The sequence below is a fragment of the Manihot esculenta genome, chromosome 2 (assembly GCF_001659605.2).
Source record: "Manihot esculenta cultivar AM560-2 chromosome 2, M.esculenta_v8, whole genome shotgun sequence".
Taxonomy (NCBI): Eukaryota; Viridiplantae; Streptophyta; class Magnoliopsida; order Malpighiales; family Euphorbiaceae; genus Manihot; species Manihot esculenta.
The window spans coordinates 14,722,347-14,730,112 of record NC_035162.2 but is presented as its reverse complement, the minus strand read 5'-3'; positions in this window follow the sequence as shown (position 1 = coordinate 14,730,112).

Sequence of the window (7,766 nt, the reverse complement as noted above, 5' to 3'; positions counted from 1 at the left end):
TATGATGAGTAAAGCATCTCAAAAACGGAAACAAAATAAATAATAAAAAAAACTGTGGCTATCTGTGTGTGTTATTGGAAGCAAAAATGAAAAATTTCAACTAATGCAAGCAAACTAAAAATCAAAGCAAAAATAAACTCAAAAAGTAAAAATTCAGAAATATACACCCCCACACCTAAATCATGCATTTTACTCAATGTATAAGAAACATAAAAGAACAAAGGAAACTGAGTACTCCACTGGGTGTGGTGTGCATGGTGCAATCCACTTGATCAAGGCTCAAGTAATTGGAGAAGGGAAGAGAGTCCCAACTGCATTGAGCAAAAAGTGTAGCACTCCTTTTGATTTAGTCAAAACCCATCTTATTTTTTCCATGTACTCATGAAGCAACATGATTAGCTTCTCTTCTTTCAGATGAGGTGTGCCTCTAGCCCTTATGTTTGCATTTTTGAGATGATTGAGAAGCTCTTTGAACTCCAATTCATGTTTCTCTATGGCTAGCTGCAATTTAGTACTTAATTCAGGCAAAACAAACTCTACCTTATCCGGAGGTTTGGGAAGGCATTGATCCGCATGGTCCTTTGGTTTAGGTGCTTGGAGTACCATTTGTTCCTTGTGGGCATGGGCTGGTTGCATTGGATCTATGGCTGAATTGGTTTCAATTTCCTCCTTCTGCGCAAGATCTGACTGAAAGGGAGGATTGGAGGAGCTCATCTGCGATGGAAACTGAAAGGACGCATCTAAAAGGCTTTCAGGTACTCCTTTTTGCGCAAGATTGGTCTGAAGAGGTGCGATTGGAAGTGTTGTAGGACTGTCTTGCGCAAGGTTGATCTGCGCACCAAGCTGAAGTGGTGCGATCTGCTTCTGTTCATTCTGCACATGGCTGCAATCCACCTGTTGGATGCAACAGTCAGTTTCTTTCAATTTTGGTTCTTCCTGACTTTCATCATCTTCTTGGCTAGCCTCCCTGCATGAATCATTGGTTAGAATATCATCTTTTATATCAAAATTATCTTTGCTCAAACAATCAATGATATTTGAATTATCAACAAGTTCTGTTTGATCTGTTTATTGGGACAAACAGTGTTCTGGTTGTGTTTCTTCAGCAACTCGTTCTAGCACTTGCCATCTTTCATCAGCTTCACGCTCTTCCTCTTTTCTTACCATGTCTTCTCTCCATTTGGCGGCTACTAGATCCACTTCCTGTTGGAGATTGTGCAAAGTTTCCAACATCTTACGAAAATTAGTTCTGGGATCTTGAGGTATTTCTTGGGCTTGATAGTCTTTGTAGTAGTTAGCCCCTTTATAGCCATAATTTGGTTGGTCTCCCCAACATGGACGTACTTTAAGAGCTTGTTCAGCTTGGTCTATAACAAAACTTCTCGCAGCAGCGATTTGTTCATAAAGTTCCGCGAGGCGAAAAGGTGTAATTTCCTCATCCATGATTCAGATCTGCGATTGAGATGTTTCAGAAGATGGTTCTGCGCAGAGTGTTCTTTTATTTATTTTTTTTTTTTGGAATTTGGTCCTGAAAAAAAAAACAAATAAGTTAAATCAACTCCCCGGCAACGGCGCCAATTTTTGACTCGCAGTTGTCGAAGCCGGTCAAAAATAACCTTTCTGGTTATCAACAATTTACAACTGCAGATAGTGGTGAAATGATCGAATCCACAGGGAATTGAAGACTTACCTATTTTCCTTATCAAGACCAATAAAATAAACTGAAATAAAAATAAACTGCAAAAGAAGAAAACTGAAAACGAGATAAACTGAAACGAGATAAAACTGAAACGAGATAAAACTGAAAACGAGATAAACTGAAATGAGATAAAACTGAAATGAGATAAAACTGAAAGAGAAATAAACGGAAAGCAAAATAAACTAAAACGAGATAAAACTGAAACCAACTAAACTGTAAGTAAAATGGGGGGGTTTTGAGATTGATTTAATTAATCTAAAACTGAAAGCAATAAAAATAAGGCAAATAATAAAAATAAAGAGAAATAAATAATAAGAAAGATCTAGTTGAAGAATTGGATCCACTTTAGTTGTTGGGATTGATCATTGACACTTAGTTTCCTTTGGGTTGATTCAATAGATTAGTTATGGAGATGGAAGACGCTTCTCACCACCATTATCTCTCCTTATGATTAAACCAATTAGGGAACGTCCTCTAATTAATTACTAATTAACAAATTGCCAAGGAACGTCCTTGGGCCTTAGGCATCAAAACAATTGTCAATTGCATTAAGAAATAGAGAGATCCAATCCTAGCTACCCAAACGTATGGAGATAACGCTAGATCATGCAATTTTCTTGGGTTTTATCCCACGTGTTCTAAGGTCAGAATATTTCCAGCAATTACGGACTAAAAATAATCCCAACTAACAATCAATTAACTTTACAATTAAAATCAAGTGGCCAATTTGATCAAAACAACAAAGTAATCATGTAATTAAAGTATCAATTGCATAAATATTGAACAAAACCAAAGACAATAATTTATGTTCAGATCTCACAACCCATTAAACAACCTTAGTTTCAACCAATCCTCAACTAGAATAAAAGATTTCAGCCTCTCATGGTTGAAAAAAAACTAAAAATAAAATAAAAGGAGAAAGGTAGAAGAAGAGATGTGAATTTCGTAGGTGTCTCCCAAGGGGGGCTTAAGGGTCATGTAGAGGCTCCTTATGTGGCTTTTTATAGTTGAGAAGTGTTGCCCTAGGTCATACTTACTACCCAAGAGGTATTTTCTGCCCAAGATGTGTCTGAAAAGGAAAGAATCGCGCTTTTCGGCTTCAGAAGGAAGGCTGCGCGAAAATGCACTGCGGAAGGAAGTTGGTGCGCGTGGTTTGGTCTCAGAAAGGGAAGGAGGCGCAGATTGTGCTTCCTAAATAAGTTTAGATGCTGACCTTACTTCCTAATTAGTGTAGAGGCTGCCCAAGATGCTGCCCATGTGCAACTTGCTGCCCAATTTGTTGTAGAAAAGGAAGGTGGCGCGCAGATGACTCTCAGAAGAGGAAAGCGTGCAGATTATTTCTGAATAGAAAAGATGTACGAATTTTGATCTTCAAAGGGGAAGATATGCTTTTCCATACATTCCTTTTTAGGTGGAGCCTCTTTTGAAATTTGAATATTGAATGCAGAAGACGAAGAACATCTCTTTAAGATCTTGCTGCCTAAATAGGAAGATATGACTGCAGCAGTGTGTGCACATTTTTGAACAAGGAAAGAAAGATCTGCGATTTGAATTTCAAATAATCTTTTGACTGAGCTTTCCATGTTTGCTTTTGCTTCTGCACTTTCCTCATTTGAAAACTTTCCTTTTCTGAAAACTTTCCTTATTTGGAAACTTTCCTTTTTTGGCACTTTCCATATTTGACACTTTTTGGCAGTTTTAAGAGCATTTTCTCCAGATTGTCTCTTTACACCTAATATCTGCAAAACATAATTAAAACCACAAAATTAAGTAGAAAAGATGTAAATAAACATCAAGAATATAATGATAAAATGGACTAAAATATGCTCTATCACTAAGCTTAATCATATCATTAAGGTTATAATATCTCGACTTCAAACTCTATAATTAAAATTAATTATAAAAAAAATTCCTCAGTAATGAAGAGTCGTCTTCTTTTTTATTCTATTATTAATTTTAATAAAATATATACTTACACTTATAAAATTTACCGGAAAGACTTCATAATACCATAAATTTTAAAAATATCATATTATATATTTGAATTATTTAAAAGTGATATTAAATTAATTTTACAATTATAATTAATAAATAGCGTCAATATTTTTATAGCATTTAAAATCACTTTGAATAAAATAAAAGTTTTTTCAATATTAAAAGCGTGAGTTTTAATTTTAAATTTTATATTATTAATTTATAATAATAATAATAATATTATTATTATTATTATTATGAAGTTTTATTTATTTTTATTTTAAAATTAAATTAGTTAAATTACTATTTTAAATCAACGTCAAAGGTTGATATAATCTTCAATTTTGCTGATCATTTTCGAATTGGAAGCAGATATTAATGATTATTCAAAAAATTTATAATTAATATAAATCCTAAAAAATAATTAGTACTAAATTCAATAACATTAAATAGTATTTTTCAAAAAAATATATAATAAATAACAGAATTTAACTAAGTGGTGCCGTTTAGTGGTGAATCATTACCTTACCTTTAAAGTGATTAATTTATAATATCTCACCATTAATAAAAAACAGTAATTTTTAGATATTAAAAATATTAATGTGTAAAATTATAACATATTAATTAATAATTATATTTTAATTATCACATTATTATTTTTTAATAATATTAAAAAAATTTTTCTAACACGATATTTCACATACTATTTTTATATAAATTAAATTATAAATTTTAAAGTTAAAATAAATGAAATTATAAGGTTTTTTTTATATTTTTTAATTAATTAATAAAAATATGATTCATGTGATTTTTGAAAAATAAAATTTCATTACAGTTGTGCCACTACATACTTATAACATTATTTTCAGTAAACAAAATTTTAAAAAATTAATTGAAACATATAATTATTCTAAATTTTAGAGCAAAATTAATTTTTATTTATTATATATAATTTAACATTTTGATGTTAAAATTTTATACTATAATTTAAAAAATGTAAAATTAGATTTTTAAAATAAAATAAGAAATTAATTCAACAACTAATATTTAAAAATTATAATGGTAATTCATAAAAGGTTTTATAACTTCTACTTAATAACTATTAGAATAATAATAACTATTAAAATAAATAATAGTTATTAAAATTAAAATTTTATTATTTTTAAAAATCAAGCTGAATTGCATTGCGATATAAATTAATTTAAATTAAATCGAATTAATTCGGTTCGATTAAATTTATTTTGGTTGGTTAAATTTTTTAATAAATTTTTTATTTTTTTTATATTTTATTTTTAATAATTTAAAATTAATTAAAATATTTTAACTTTTATTATAGATTAATTTTCATATGAAAAATAATATATTATTATTTATTAATTAATTTGATTTGATTTTATTAATTTTTTTATTATAATTCAACTGAAATAATTAAAATTTTTAAAATAAACATTAAGTTAAATTGAAAAAATAAAATTTAATTATATAAATTTTTTCGATTCGAATTAGGGGCGTTGGAGATTTGCATTTGGTCGGTTCAGTTCAAAATCAAATCGAATTGAATAAACTAAAAATTAAAATTTTAGTATTAATAAAAATTAAATTAAATCGATTTTAATCATAAATCAAATCAAATCGAATCGATTTGATTCAATTTAATTAAAATCGATTCATCGATTTGATTCTTTTAATATTTTTTTATTTTTTATATTTTATTTTTAATATTTTAAAATTTAATTAAAATATTTTAATTTTAATATGATATAATTTTTTTATATTATTAAAAATAATATATTATTATCATTAATCAATTCGATTTAATTTTTTTAATTTTTTATTAAAATCGATCTAAATTTAATCAAATTAAAATAAATAAATAAATCAAATCAAATATTTAAATTAATTCAATTCAATTAAATTTTTAATTTAAATTAGAATATTATTCATATGTGTTTAATTAAATCGGTTAATATTATCCGTATATTAATTTACTTATTTTAAAAATCTCTGATCAATAATTAATTAAAGGTTTACCTAATAATAATAATTAAGTGGACAGAGACGAAGACATGATTGGAGAAAATGGTGGCGTGATGAATGCTGATTGATGAATAGAGACTCATTACCTCATCAATGCTAATTAAATTAATAATTAATTATTAATTATTAATCATTTATAAAATTTACAATTTGCATTACTAATTAGGTTTTTTTAATTATCAAATAAAGATAAGTTTACAATTTTATTTTTTTTTGAAATGAGATAAAACTTTCAATTTACATACTAAAATAAATTATTTATAAAAAAATATAGTTATTATCTTCATTTGAATGACTTAATAGTGTTGACCTAATATTTGAATTAGCCACTAAACGAAGAGCACATCCAACAAGCGATTCTTAATTGGATAATTCAAAAATAAATTAAATTTATTAAATAATAAATTTAATATATTTAACCTAGTAATTTAATGTTGACTACATGTTTATGTGATTTAAATATAATGTTTTAGATTTTGAATATTAAATAGTGAAGAATATCAAACTCTCATAATTTAAAAAATAAATAATAATTTTATAGATGATTAATACACCAAGAAAGATTATCTTGTCCTTATGTTTGCTTGGTGATCTAATTTATCAAATTTTTTAAGGAAATTTGTAATCATTGATGTAATGGAATCCTTAAACTAATAAAATTATTAAATCTTCTTACTGCCACGTTGCATATTTCGACTAATGAATGCTGATTATTACACAAGCAGCTGTCCACTTAATCCTAATTAAGTAATTAGTCATTTGCACCTCTCAATTTGTAATTTAAATAAAATTTAGCTAGTAAATAACTTATTAATTTTATTTATGCTCAAATGTCTAAACGTGATCACTTAAAGACGTAGTCAAAGATAATTTATTTTATAAAAAAAAAATCAATAAATTATTATAAAATGATTACACCAAATTTAACCAATTGTCTTGATTCATTGGGAGCATTCAATTGGTTTGATTTAAAATTAAATCGAATCGAATAAATTAAAATTTAAAATTTTAGTATTTATATAAACCGAATTGAATCGGTCTGATTCGGTTTAATTTAATTCAATTTGATCGGTTTTTATTTTTAATATTTTTTTTATTTTTTACACTTTATTGTTAGCATTTTAAAATTTAATTAAAATATTTTAATCTTAATATGATTTAATTTCTCTATATTATTGAAAATAACACATTATTATCACTAATTAGTTCGATTCAATTTTTTCGATTTTTTTTAATCAAAACTGAATCGAACCGAAATAATCGAAATTTCTGAAATTAAAAATCAAACCGAATCGAATTGAATAAAAAATCGAACTAAATTTTCAAATTAATTCAATTCGGTCAATTTTTTTATTTGAACCGAATACCGTTTACCCTATACTTGAATATGAAATTTTTTATTGAACATAAATAAAATATTTTCGGTTAAAATAAATTTAATTTTATAAAATTATGCATAATTATATATATGTACATATATAAAGAAAGCGATGAGATGGTGGCTCTTGTGGTGGAGGGTGGTCACAAGAATCTTCTTTCGGCTTTGTAAAATGCCAGGTGGAAAGTTGAGTTAGAGAGATGAGAGTTGATAGCCTTAAATTGAACATGCCCAATTCACAAAAATGAGGAAAGCCACCTTCAAAATTTTTGGACCACATTCCTATCATTATATGGTTTTTAGTGTTTAAAACTTCTAACAAGTGAATCTACACTCTTCTTTTTCCTTTTGTAATATAATAGGTTTTCAAATTTGGACACTCAAAATGGTAAGGTAGGTCCTTCTTAGAAATAAGTTGGTTTGTCTTTTTTATGTTTGTACTGAAATTTCAATTCAAATAGAATTAAAAATTAAAAATAAAATAAAAATTTATTATTATTAAAATATTATTTAGAAAATATTTTTTAAAAAATTTAATTAGAAAGAAATTGTATTTGAGAAGTTCCGGTTAAACTTATATTCAATAGCTAATTATAAAATAAATGAAATCTCGTGAATGAATGAGTGAAACATATAGTAAAATCACATTATGTGTTGTTGAGTAGTGCCAGTAACTTT